This window comes from Trichechus manatus, unplaced genomic scaffold (genome assembly GCF_000243295.1).
Source record: "Trichechus manatus latirostris isolate Lorelei unplaced genomic scaffold, TriManLat1.0 scaffold00035, whole genome shotgun sequence".
NCBI lineage: Eukaryota > Metazoa > Chordata > Mammalia > Sirenia > Trichechidae > Trichechus > Trichechus manatus.
The window spans coordinates 13,356,077-13,370,738 of record NW_004443971.1 but is presented as its reverse complement, the minus strand read 5'-3'; the positions used below and the strand labels follow the sequence as shown (position 1 = coordinate 13,370,738).

At 46.0% G+C, this 14,662-nt stretch overlaps 1 pseudogene; it reads right to left on the bottom strand.

Moving 5' to 3' along the window:
• Nucleotides 1-2,125: 2,125 nt before the first annotated feature.
• On the bottom strand, nt 2,126-13,819 carry LOC101341647 (tubulin alpha chain-like; annotated as a pseudogene).
• Nucleotides 13,820-14,662: the final 843 nt, after the last annotated feature.

The window sequence follows — 14,662 nt, the reverse complement described above, 5'->3', positions numbered from 1 at the left end:
AGAAGAGGATTACTTGGCAAGGCCTCCCAACTCCTTCCAAGTGAGAGAGGTGGTTCATCTCTTTTCCCATGGACTGCTACATGGCAGTGTTTTTCTTCTGAAAGGAGGAGGAGGTTGGTAGGCTGCCTTCCTCATTCTTCCTATCAATGAGGGAATTCCATACTGCCAGGGCCTTCTGAGCAGGGGCAAGTCCAGGGTTGAGCCAGAATTAGTAGTCCCTTAGCCTACTCCTCAGGAGGGTTAGGGCACCCAGGAAGTGGCACAAAAGACATAATCTCAGCGTGAGACTAAGGCACAGAACTCTTTGTTACCAACTTAGCTTCGAACTTTGTTCCCTCTCTTCCTGGGCAATAAAAATGAGACAGCCTCAGTGGGAAGTAAGGTGCCAGGGACGTGGGCAGTCACCTACATTCATAACCATCCCTTGGACTTTAATCCCAGAATATTAAGACATCTGTGGTCTTAGATGCTCACCGTATATCTGTGACCATATCTAAACACTCCACAGCTCCTATCTACCTGCCTCACACCCAGGTCCTTCAACCTAGGTGAACACCTGAGTATGCAAGGAGTGGGGGATGGTCAGCACTATGTTAAATGTGACTAAAACACAGATCCTGCCCTCAAAGGGCTCACACACCAGAGGAGTTGTTACAGATTGGACTGTGTCCCTCCTAATCCCTGGCACCTGTGAACGTGACCTTGTTTGGAAATAGGCCTTTGAAGGTATTATCAGTTACCATGAGGTCATACCAGCGGGAGGTGTGTCCTAATTCAATAGGAGTGCTGTCCTTATAAAAGAGAAGAGACACAGAAGCAGAGAGACAGGAAAGACAGCCATGTGATTATGGAGACAGATGAATCTACAAGCTAAGGAACGCCAAGGATCGCCAGCTGTTACCAGAAGCTAGGAGAGGCAGAGAACAGATTCTTTCTCAAAGCCCTCAGAAGGAATCAACATGGACAATATCCTGATTTCGGACTCCTAGCCTCCAGAACCATGAGACAATAAATTTCTGTTGTTATAAGCCACTCCGTCTGTGGTACTGTGTTACAGCAGTCCTAGGAACGAATACAGGAGTCCTTTCTTCTCTCTCGTGATTCTGTTCCATGAACTGCCTGCTCTGTGGAATTTTCACCTGTTTCCTGCCACTCTGCCTTGCACCTTAAGCCCCAGCATTGGAAAGCTAATTGTAGTTCTGAGATTACTTGTTGTTCCTCTGCCTTGTTCCTTCTTGGCCTGTCTGGCCAACTCCTATTCAGCCTTCAAAATTCATTCTGTCATCACTCCACTGAGACTTTCTGCTTAGCTTCTGGACCTTAATCCCATTTCTACTACATTATATTGTGGTTTCTTTACATATCTTCCTCCTCCTGACTTTGTGTTTTCCCTTCTAAGGGTAGACTCAGAATGACAAGTAGGTTTCATCCCCCCGTGACAGAGGCCCCTTGGAAGTGGCCGTGTTGGGATTCTAGGGCCCCCTCAGAGCTCAGGAGGAAGCAGCAAGACAATGTTTGCTATTTGATGGAACTGACGTCAAAGATGCCAGGCCAGTTTCCTCTCTTTCCTTAGATGTTTCTTCTGTTTCCCCAAAACGAAAATCAAAAGTCTTGAATATCATCTAACCTCTTCCCTCCCACTCATATGAATGAATAAAAAAGAAATCATCAAGTTAAAAATAGAAGCCAGAAATTCCAATTTCCTATCTACAAAGGCATCTGTACATGTGACCATTTTCCTCTGTCGCTGCTGTATGTGATACTAGTATTGAGGACAAAAGGAGCCCTGTTGGCCCAATGGTTAAACGTTCAGCTACTAACCAGAAGGTTGGCGGTTTGAACCCACCAGCTGCTCCACAGGTGAAAAGAACTGGCGATCTGCTCCTGTGGATTCCAGCCTAGGAAACTCTACAGGGCAGTTCTACTCTGTCATATAGTGTCGCTGTGAGTCAGAATCAACTAGATGGCACGCAACAACATTGAGCAGGAAAAACACAACCTCCCTACACACTGTCTGCCTTCTTGACTATCCTCTCTTCTGGGTCTCCTCACACCTCCTGGGCTGGAGAGTCTCTCCACTGGCCTTCCGCATTCTCCACAGGTGACCTCATCCTGACCCTCAGCTCTAGCAACGCCTATATTGTAGTTCTGAGATTACGCGTTGTTCCTCTGCCTTGTTCCTTCTTGGCCTGTCTGGCCAACTCCTCTTGTGTTCCAGGCGGCTTATCTGGTGTCCACTGTGCTATTGTCAGCCCCGGGGTACCTCAAACTCAGCATGTCTGAAACCAAACTCATCTGGAAACCCAGGTGGAAAATTTGGGAGGGAGAACATCTCACTCTGACCAAGGCAGACACCTAAAGTCATCCATGACTCTTCTCTCCCTCACATGGCATGTCAGCGGGTCACTGAGTATTGTGATTCCAACCCTTTTACTTATCCCTTCTCCATTTCACTGCTCTGGTCCAAACAATATCCTTCACCTGGATTACTCCAACAGCCTCCATCCCTCTACTGCACTGTGTCCCTGCCGCCTGCCAAAATCTACCCTTTTTGCAACTGCCAAGCAATCCTTTAAGGCGAAGTTTCTCAAAATCAGCACTATTTCATTTGTGGGTGGGATATTTCTTTATTGTGGGGGGCCTGTCCTGTGCTTTGTAGGATGCTGAGCAGTATCCCTGCTCTCTACCCACTACATGCTAGTAGCATCATCACCTCCCAGTTATGACAACCAAAATGTCCCCAAGCATTACCAGATGTCCCTCGGGGGACAAAATCAGCACAGGTTGAGAACCACAGCTTTAAGGACAGGTCATCTCTTACTATAGGCACTTGAAAGCCACCAAGGATTTTATAAGGGAGAAAGTTCAAACTTCTTCATTCCCCATGGGCTCCCTAGCATCTAGAATAATCCATGAACATAGTAGGTACTCAATAAATATTTGAAAAAAAAAAAGCAAAACCAAGGTTATTCAACCCTATACCTTTTCTCGGTAGCTTCCCCTTGTCTCATCCCAAGTTTCAGCTACAAACAACTCATAACCAATTAACCAGTTGCCATCAAGTTGCTTCAGACTCATGGTGACCACATGTGTGTCAGAGTAGAACTGTGCCCGATAGGGTTTTCAAGGGCTGATTTTTCAGAAGTAGATCACCAGGCATTACTAGGTGGACTCAGACCTCCAATCTTTTGGTCAGCAGTCAAGCACATTAACTGTTTGCACCACCCAGGGATTCCACCTCAGTATGATATGCTCATGTCTTCCCTCCTTTGCACCACCCAGGGACTCCACCTCAGTATGATATTCTCATGTTTTCCCTCCTTTGCCTATACCAGTCCCTGCCTTGAGCACCCTGCGCTCACCACAGACCACCTTCAGTACTTGGTTCGAGGGCCAGTCCTCCCCTCAGCAAAGCTGGGGCCTCCTCTGCATCCTCTAGGCACACTGCACACGTATCTCACTCTAGTCAGACTGAGCTATAAGGAAGAGGAAAGACAGAGAAGGATACAGCAGATTAGTGATAAACAAGGCTTTAGAAGCTGGAAAACAGACACGTTTCTCACTGTAGGCAGGACTAGTGCAAAAGGCTGCACACCTACAAGCAGCAAGGTGATTCACACCACAGAATCTCCTAAAGGCTGCGGAACTGGAAGCCCTAGGAAGTGTTGAAGGTGGGGATGTAGGGTACAGCTGAGAATAGATTTGCTAAAAATCTTCACAAAGGAACAGTTAAACCTCAAGATCCTGTCTTTGACCTTAAACAAGCAGAAAACCATAATACATCTGACACAAAACAGGAGGTTTGTCCCCTGGAGCAGACCAAATCTGGTCTTGGGTACCTCAGACCCAGCTCAGGTATAGGTGAGGAACCAGACTGAAAACTAGGTGTTGGTGAAAGTCTGTACCATAAAGACAGAGAGAGAAACATTTAAGATCTCCCACCTCATCTATGAACTGTTGGAGGACAGGCACTTGGCTGCTAACTGGAAGGTTGGCAGTTCAAGTCCACCCAGAGGTGCCTCAGAACAAAGGTCTGGCAATCTACTTCTGAAAAATCAGCTACTGAATACCCTATGGAACACAGTTCCACTCTGACACGCACGGGGTTCACCATAAGTCAGGATTGACTTGACAGCACCTAGTTAACACAGGCCCAGCACTTTGGAGGCGTTCCTGCCTTCCCTCTCATTAGGCTAATCCCCTCAGTGTTCTGTCCTGCATCACCAGCACAATAACTACTCTGCCCTACAAGTAATCTAACCCTGTGTTCAGTGGGTACAGGCTGTAATCAAGGCAAGAAGCCTACTTCCCTTGGGGCTCCTGGGTCCCGAGGCAGCTACAAATGGAAGGTGGATGGTGCCTGCTAGAAGTCTTCTAGGTTTAAACCTTGCTATGGGCAGAACATAACAAATTATGGATAACACTGTGAAGAGTGGGAGGTCCAGAACACTTAATTGTGCTCATGAGGAAACTGTACATAGACCAAGAGGCAGTCATTCAAACAGAACCAAGGGCATATTGCATGGTTTAAAGTCAGGAAAGGTGTGCATCTGGGTTGTATCTTTTCACCATACTCACTCAATCTGTATGCTGAGCAAATAATCCAAGAAGCTGGACTATATGAAGAAGAACGGGGCATCAGGTTTGGAGGAAGACTCATTAACAACCTGCAATATGCAGATGACACAGTCTTGCTTGCTGAAAGTGAAGAGGACTTGAAGCACTTATTGATGAAGGTCAAAGACCACAGCCTTCAGTATGGATTACGCCCCAATATAAACAAAAATCCTCACAACTAGACCAATAAGCAACATCATGCATGATAAACGAAGAAAAGATTGAAGTTATAAAATATTTCATTTTACTTGGATCAACAATCAACACCCATTGAAGCAGCAGTCAAGAAATCAAACGATGCATTGTATTGGGCAAATCTGCTGCAAAAGACCTCTTTAAGGTGTTAAAAAGCAAAGGTGTCACTTTAAGGACTAAGGTGTGCCTGACCCAAGCCATGGTGTTTTCAATCACGTCGTATGCATGTGAAAGCTGGACATTGAATAAGGAAGACCAAAGAAGAATTGACGCCCTTGAATTATGGTGTTGGCAAAGAATATTAAACATACCACGGACTGCCAAAAGAATGAACAAATCTGTCTTGGAAAAAGCACAGCCAGAATGCTGATTAGAAGCAAGGATAGTGAGACTTTATCTCACATACTTTGGACATGTTATCAGCAGGGACCTGTCCCTGGAGAAGGACATCATGCTTGGTAGAGGGTCAGTGAAAGAGAGGAAGACCCTTAACAAGATGGATTGACACAGTGGCTGCAGCAATGGGCTCAAGCATAACAAAGATCGTGAGGATGGCACAGGACCAGGCAGTGTTTTGTTCTGTTGTACCCAGAGTTGCTATGCTTCGGAACCGACTTGGTGGCACCTAACAACAACAACAACATGGGCAGAACTGGAGTCCATCTGCTGCCAGCTGCAGTAACTTCATCTGCAAAAGAATCCCAGCCCAGAAATAGTTCTCAATGCTTACTTTATGCTCATGCTTAGTAGAGTACTTGTTAAGACTCCAAGTGTCTCTAGTCTCAGACCAGAACTCTCAAGGCAAGAATTTCTCTTCTCCATCCAACCTTGTCAAGGCTCTGTAGTTAGAAAGGAACCCAGGCAAGATCTCTCAGAGGACCCAGGGACCTGGCTCCATCTAGGGCTTGCGGGTTAGTGATAGGGGTGAGGGTTACTTGAGGCTAGGCACAGATTTAAAAAAGATCATTCTTTGGGCAGCTTTTTCTAACCTCTTTCCCTTTCTTCTATTCCCTGATTCCAACTCCATCCCCAATGTCTTGAGTATTAGAGGTGCCAGGAGTTAAGAGCTCCCCAGGAGCAGCTTTGGGGAAGAAATTCTAAAGTAGAACATCAACAGCTACAGCAGAAGAGACTCGTGTGGCCAAAATGAAAGAAGGGGGCAGCGCAGGGAAGGAAGAGCTGTACCTACGTCAGAGCTAGGCCATGAGGGAAATGAGAAACAGAAATAGAGTAGGCTGAATACCTTGTCTTCTAGGGACCATGAGGACTGAGGGACAAGGGTAAAAAAGCCAACCAAAGCAGGAGAGTTTCAGGCCTATATTGTTAAGGACTGCAATGACAGGAAGATGGGGAAACAGAAACAGACCCATCACCTGAGGTTTGACAATCATATAGGTCCACAGCCCCTGTTAAATGCACGCAGTGGTCCAAGTCTCTGGGTCTGGGTACTGCGCTACCAGCTCTGGGAAACCATGTTCTCAGGGACCAATCAGGCAGATTCAATGTGGTACCTACTCTTTACTCAGAGAAAACACAGATAGTGGTGACCTGTCCCTAGGTTAATACCAAGAACTAGTACCCTGTACCCAGTCAAGACCACAGGTGACAGTTCCAGGCAGTCCCAAGGCTTAGTGGTGCTTAAAAACAGCAGAGATATACCCTGAGCCACATGCTAGAATTGAGTATTCAAAAATCAGAGCAGGCAGAGCCAGGGCAAGAGTATGGGGGCTGGGCTGGATTCTGCTCAAAGGCTTTGCCAGGGGCAGTACCTGGTCCCATGGAGATTCCCTGTCTCTTCAGAGAACACAAATCTACCACCCCTGCCTGGCTGAGGGGACTTTTCAAGGGCCTTAAAGAGAAGTTTCCTTGAACATAAGTTATGCTAGAAGGGGACATTTGTTTAGCACTTAGCTACTGCCAGATCATTTTACTGACTAATATACTTATCTCTAAGATATATGTGACCAGATATGACCAGTCCCTAGAATAGCAGTCCCCAGCTTCCTCATTAGGGACGGTTTTGGGAGTAAAAGATACAGACCTTCTTGCCTAAAAGGCACATACGCGCTTTAAAAAGTTATTTCAGATGTTCATCACCCCAGGCTAGGGACCCCTTCCAATTGGAACCCTAGTTCTTAGAGCTTGTGCTTTTCTAAGGCATGGGGGCAGAGCCCTTCACTGTAACATGGCTGCTGCAGATGGGCATGTGACCTCAATCTCTAGCACCCTCTGTTGGCCAGGAGGAGGGATGACAGGAAAAAATGCTCTATTCCTTCCAGGTTGTGAAGTTATACAGACTTCCTGTTCCAGAGGCTAGGTGCAGACTAGCCTTCAGTAGCTTTCCAGGGAACCTCTAGAAGGCTTGTGCTTCCTTGAGGTGGGCTGGGGATAAGGGGGTACATGGAAACCACATGAAGTCAACGAACCCCAACCCAGGTCCTGAGCCTACATTTGTCAGGATGTCTGCTTATACAAGGAGAGCAGGGTCCGTCCTCCACTAAGCACCTTCCTGGCTGGAATGACCTGAGGCAGATGCCATCCTGCCCCTTGACTTATAAGGACGAGAAAGGCAGTTGGAAACGTTACAGAAGGCCCACTGAGTTCCACATCACTTGTGACACTGACTGTATTTGTGAACCGGGGGAAGAGTGGGGTGACAGATACAAAACTGGGGAGAAACAGACCAGGGCGCTGCAGGTGCCAGGACCCTCCAGTACTCCTCATCCTCGGTGTCCACAGACTCTGCGCCCAATTCTTCATAATCCTTCTCTAGGGAGGCCAGGCCCTCTCGGGCCTCTGAGGACTCCCCTTTCTCCATGCCTTCGCCACATGCCAGTGCACAAATGCACGCTTGGCATCCATCAGGTCAAACTTGTGGTTGAGGCGAGCCCAGGCCTCGGTGATGGCTGTGGTGTTGCTTAGCATGCAGACCGCCCACGGCACCTTGGCCAGGTCTCCCCCAGGTACGCTGTGGGGGCTGGTAGTTGAAGTTAAGCTAAGGAGAAACAGGAAGTAGTATTAGCATCTGATTCTCTGTTCCTGTAAAGGTTTGTGTAAGAATGCTTGTAACTGGGGAAGGAGCAGTCACCTCAGACATGACCGTAGCTAATCTGTAAAATATATGGGCATATAGAAAACAAGAAAACCACCACAAGGAAACACAAATCCAGAATGTGGAACCTTCTACAAGAGAATGGATTAGTCCCTTCAAAAAGTCTTGATCAAGTTTGTTGTACATGTCAGCTATTCAAATTTTGTAATTTGTTGTGTTTTTTTCTCATTCTAAATAAACATTAACTTTTGTGCCTAAAAAAAAATCACTATCAAGAAAAAAGGGAGACTGATTTACATTAAAAGACTTTAGAGACTTCAAAGACAAATATAATGCCTGGTCCTTGATTAGATCTTAACTTTAAAAACATTTGGGGCAGCTCAGAAAGTTTGAATATTGATTAGGTATTTTCATTCTGGGGAAGTATCATTAGATTTTTAGGCATTAAAAATAGATTTGTGTGTTATAGAAGAGATGCTTTTGTGATAGATGCTGACATTCAGATGTCTGCAATATGATAGCTATAAGCGAGTTTAAATGAATCAGCAAAAAAATAAAAGAAATACAGTAGAGTTAGTTGTTGAATCTAGGTAGTGAATATATGGGTGCATTAGTCTTCCTACTTTCCTGTGGTTTAGAAAATAGTTTTAAAAATTTCAAACTTCCTGTGACGATCTCCAATTAGGTCTAAACTTCACCTACTCTAAACATTGGTCTACCCAGCATATACAAATACACTTCATATTCAGGTTTGTTTTTGTTAAGTCATCCAACTTCCTCTTAATGCCTTTAGGGATAGCTTACTACCTCTTAAAGACACCGTAGTCTTCCTTTGAATAGCTACAGCTCTTCCTAATATGGAGATAGAAAAAGGCTGGCCTCCCAGATACCCTACCCCTCATTTCTAGTTTGGAGCTCCAGAACAGCTCTTCAATACCAGCGGCAGATATTAGCTTTGTGACCACAGAGGTGTCCCTGCTTCCCTCCCTTTGTGGTCACTCATCCACAGCAGCTTAACAAGGCAGGAGAGCTGTAGGTGTATTCTAAATGCCACAGCTGCCACCTTTTAACTTTCTAGGTCTTTCCTTAGAAGAAAACCCATGAAACAAACTAGATCATATGCCCAGCACCCTCTGGGAAAGTGCGCTGATAAAAGGGTGGGGCATAGACGAGTTCTTCCACATTATTTCTAAAGGAAGAGCTCGCATTCATAGACACAGAAGTTTTCTGACCCAAATACTTTCCTCATTATCTGAATGGGAGAGGCCCTTCTGTGTTTCCCAAAGCATTCTCTTCCAAGGAGGAATCATTATGTGGCTATGTCCCTGGCACATGTGAACGTGCTTGTGGATCATATCCTCCCCCAACAACTTGACTGGCAAGTCCAGGTATGCCTATTTGCCAGGCTAAGTGACATGACACTGATGCTTTTCCTTTCATAAAGGCAAGCTTTCAAGTAGAATCAATCCCAGCTTAGAGTCCAAAGCCTTGGGTTCTAGACAGGCTGAGATCCATTCAAGTTAAAAACCTGTTTCTTCTTCAAAATTCATTAACCCTGATCTGTCAATTCCCTTTCTTCGTGATGTATGAGCTGTTCCACGTCTGTGATAGCAAGATACCTAACAACAAGAATTGACGCATTCAAACTGTGCTGTTGGTGAAGAATATTAGAAGTCTTAAGTCTTAGAAGAAATACATCAAGAATGCTCCTTAGAAGACAGGATGGCAAGACTTCCAAGACACATCATCAGGAAAAACCAGTCACTAGAAAAGGACATCATGTTTGGTAGAGGGTCAGTGAAAACGACCAATGAGACGAACTGACACAATCGCACAACAATGGACTCAAACACGCATGAAGATGGCACAGAACTAGGTAAAGTTTCATTCTGCGATACATAAGGCGGCCACGAGTTGGAGCCAACTCGACAACAACAAAACTGTTCTTTTCCCTTACTCTCCCCATCCCTTGCCCATTTGTTCTTCAGGCCTACAGCTCTAAAAGACTCTCTTCTCAGTGGGTACACAAGTCACATGCTAATCCCTCCCATTCCCACGACTTGCCTTGAAACCTGTGGGGCACCCAGTTCACAAACTGGATCATATGCTTGGTTTTGATAGCGGCAATGGCAGCATTCACGTCCTTGGGTAGCACTTCTGCAAGGTAAAGCATACAATAGGCCATGTACTTGCCATGGTGAGGGTCACGCTCAACCATCTGATTGGAACGTTCAAAGCAGGCATGGTGATATCCACCACCAAGGGCTGCTCATAGTAGGCCTTCTAAGCTGAGACAATGGGTGAGTAGGGGACCAGATTGGTCTGGAACTCCACTAGGTCCACACTGAGGGCACTGTCAAAGTTCAAGGAGGTAGTGATGGAAGACACAATCTGGCTGATGAGCTGGTTGAGGTTGGCATAGGTAGGCGCTTGATGTCCAGGTTGTGGTGGCAGATAACACAGATGGCCTTGATGTCTACCATGAAGGCACAATCCAAGTGCTCCAGGGTGTTGTGGGTGGTGAAGATGGAGTTATAGGGCTCCACAACTACCGTAGATGCTTGGGAGGCTGGGTAGATGACAAACTCCACCTTGGACTTCTTGCCATAGTCAGCGGAAAGTCACTCCATCAGCAGGGATGTAAAGCCTGAGCCAGTGCCACCCTCAAAGCTGTGGAAGATCAGGAAGCCCTGAAGCCTGGTGCACTGGACTGCCTAGGGTGGAAGATGACAAACACTGTTATGGATGCAGATGACTACTGTGACCTAATTACATTTGTATTCACTTCTGCATTAAAAAAAAAAAACTCTTAAGTATTAGTTATACTCGAATGTGTACATTTTATTGTATGAACGGTTCGATGATTTTTGACAATAACCACCAAACCAATCAAGATACAGAAATCTCTGTCACCCTAGAAAGTTTCCTCATGCTCCTTTGCTTTTACCTCTGTAGAGGTGAGAAACAATACCTACAAAGGGCTTGGAGTTTTTGAGAGACGGATGACCTAGAAAAGCAGTGTGGTGTGTGTGAATTGGTGGGGGTGGGGGGTGTGTGAGTGGATAAGGGTGAGGTGGGTCAAAGAATTTATAGTCGAGAGATGGGTCCTCTCAGTTTTGTTGCTTTGCCACTTAGTTGCAGAAATGGTGGTGGTGATGGTATCTTGTTGAACCAACTTAGGCTGGATCCCAGAAACCTACAGATTTAACAAGTACTCAACACAAAGAAAACAAAAACCCTCACAACTGGACCAATAAGCAACATTATGATAAACGGAGAAAAGATTGAAATTGTTAAGGATTTCATTTCACTGGGATCCGCTTAATCAACACCCATGGAAGCAGAAGTCAAGAAATCAAAAAATACATTGTATTGGGCAAATCTGCTGCAAAGGACCTCTTTAAAATGTTAAAAAGCAAAGATATCACCTTGAAGACTAAGGTGTGCCTGACTCAAGCCATGCTGTTTTCAATCACCTCATATGCATGTGAAAGCTGGAAGATGAATAAGGAAGAGCGAAGAAGAATCGAGGCCTTTAAATTGTGGTGTCGGCGAAGAATATTGAATATACCATGGACTACTGAAAGAATGAACATATCTGTCTTGGAAGAAGTACAATCAGAATACTCCTTAGAAGCAAGGATGGTGATACTACATCTCATATACTTGGGACACATTATCAGGAGGGATCAGTCACTGGAGAAGGACATCATGCTTAGTAAAGTAGAGGGTCAGCCAAAAAGAGGAAGACCCTCAATGAGATGGATCGACACAGTGGTTGCAACAATGGGCTCATGCATAACAATGATTGTGAGGATGGTGCAGGACCAGCAGTGTTTTGTTCTGTTATACGTAGGGTTGTTATGAGTCAGAACCTACTCAACAACACCTAACAACAATGACTAGTCTGATGTAGCTGTCCCTGGGACCAGAAAAGCATCAGTGTATACCAGATGTGCGTAGGTAGCAACAGTATAAAACTTTTCCATTTTAAGAAAGATCTAACCCTAGGGGATGCTTTATTTTCATTCTCGAGGTGGGGAGCACAGACCCCTCTGGCTCAGGTCACTCTTGGGTCCTGAGCCTCTATCGAACAGCAGAGAATATTTTTAGCCTACCCCTCTAGAGGAACAGTGGCAAAGTACTGGCTCCTAAGTGCTAGTTTCTAGTTGTCCACACTCCTGATTCTCAGTGTCTCAGGTAAGGAATGGGGTGAACTGGAGAAATGGTTAAAAGCTAAGCAGGAGCCTCTCCCAGCTGTAAAGTTCTACTTAGGAGTCTAAGAACAACAAGTTGAGCTGCCTCAACAAGTAGCTGCCTCCTACCTGCTGGGGCTGGTGACGGATCAAAGTGCAAAGGTGGCCTGGATCAGACAACTGGGCCTGACAAAGTGGGGAACAAGCAGGACAAGAGTCTCAGAGTACACTAACTCAGGACTGGAGCATGTTACTCAGGTTTCTAGGCCTAGACTGACAAACAGACGCACAGCTTCCCCTGGAGGAAGCAGAGTCCACAGCTGGGCCACAGGAAGGGCTGCAGACACCAAGGGCACCAGCCCCAGGCCTGTGGTTTCCCTGTCTATGTGCACTTGTTCAGCCTGTCAGGGCAGGGAGGGAGGTCAAGGACAGTGGCCTCCTGCAGGAGCGAAGGGTACCTGGTCCTGCTCACCAGTCTTCGGATTTGCTCCCGCACCAGATCGATGATCTCCTTTCCCACAGTGTAGTGGCCACGGGCATAGCTGTTAGCAGCTGTCTTTCTTGCCAGTTATCAGCTGCTCAGGGTGGAAGAGCTGCCTATGAATGCCAGTTCTTACCCCATCTTGAGGGGAAGAAAGAAGGCAAAGGTGAGAGAGGCTGGTCTCCCTCCCGAGAGGACTCAAGGCACCTTTGCTGCCAAGCTCCCCTACATGGACCTACACAACTGAGTGATGGGCATATGGCATTCAGAGGCTCACCTATAAAGCCTGATCCCACCTGGGCCTGTGAGGGGCAAAGTCAGGGGTGCCTTTAACATTGTCCTCCTGCTGACCTTAGCCACTTCATTCTGCTTGAAGGAGGAATCAGAGGGGTGTGCAAGGGAAACTCATCAACTTTTTTTTTTTAAAGAATAATTTTTTTTTTTTTTTAAACTCACTGACTTGATTGGGGTAAGAATGTAGACTAATGCAGAAAACCCAGCTCACAGTTTACATCTACAACAGTGTCTTTAGAAAGATGGGGGAGGGTAGAAGTTTCAGAAGCAGGAACTGAGGCGATCCAGACACAGAAGGGAAGAAGCAGAAAAGCCCCTGGGAGTCAACAACAGCCAAGTTCATGCAGGCCCACATCCTATCAAGGGGCCTATTTCAGTTAAGGCCGAACAGGGGCATTATGATCATTCCCAGCTCCTTGGGCAATCTTATGCTCGGGGCCTGGAGGTATGGAAGAGAAGTCTAAATTTCTGCTTTTCTATCCACTCCGTTTCTGCAGCCTTCATTCTAGGTCTGACTTCTGACTCCCACATCTGGCAGTTTCCCAGCAGAACTGTTTGACTGATCCCTGTCCCTTAGTTAGCAAAGGAAGCCCCCAGGACCCCTCCTGAAGACAGAGTCTAGACAAAAGTAGTGGACTTCACTGTTGTCCTTGGCAGGGGACTGCCTGCATTCCAAGTGTTTTTCCCCTAAGCAGAGCTCCCCAGACCTTGGCATTGGCAGAAAATATGGGCTGGGGGAGGGGAACCCTCAATTCCCCCTACTTACCTATGACAGTAAGCACAGGTCCACAAAGACAGCCCGGGGCACATGTCTGCCAGCCCCTGTCTCACTGAAGAAGGTGTTGAAGGAGTCACCACCGCTTCACAGGGTTTGTTGCTGGACACGGTGCCATTGGGCTGGATGTCACGTTCCAGACAGAAGAGCTCCCAGCAGGCATCGCTCAACTACACCCCAGACTGACCCACAGGGATAGAGATACTCATGCTGGCGGGGGGAAGCAGAGCAGAGTGACACACCATGAGGGTTTGTGTGGAGGGAAATGGAACTTGAAAAGCCTTCCCTGGAAGCATTCCTTACTTTTCCTTCCTGGAGGCTGAAGCCTGATGCTGTGTTACCCGTTGCCGGCCAGTCGATTCCAACTTATAGCGACCCTACAGGACACAGTGGAACTGCCCCATAGGGTTTCCGAGGAGCAGCTGGTGGATTTGAAATGCCGAACTTTTGGTTAGCAGCCGAGCTCTTAGCCACTCTGCCACCAAGGCTCCAACACCTTGTTACCTAGTCCAAAACTCAAAAAAAAAAAAAAAAGAAAATGAAAACAAAACTGGGTTCTCTTTTCAGGCCTTCCCACATTTTAATTGGTGACCCAGTTATGTTCTTCCTTTGAATTTTTTGTTGATACCATGTGTTTTCTCTAATGGAAGGCATGCTGATTAACACCCAGTTCAGAATTTTTGGTATGAGTTATGGATTTTGACACCCGTTATCTGGGATGACATATCTCCCAGCAGACCCCAGAAGTACTAAATCCCAGCGACATGAGTCAATGATAAAATTGTTCTTTTTTAAAATTTTATTTCTTGAAAATTTGCAACACATGAGGTACAACATGAAGGCACCTAGCAATGACCGCACGTACATTGTATTCTAGTCTCTTTCTTAGCCTTTTTATTATTTTTCATGAAACTTTTCAAATATGGTACTGCTGCAAAAGCAGTCCTTACAGTCCAAATAAATAAAGTTCAAATAAATAAAGCCAAGGGACTTTTTTATTTTATTTTTTTATTGTACTTCAGGTGAGGGCTTACAGAACAAATAATTTCTCA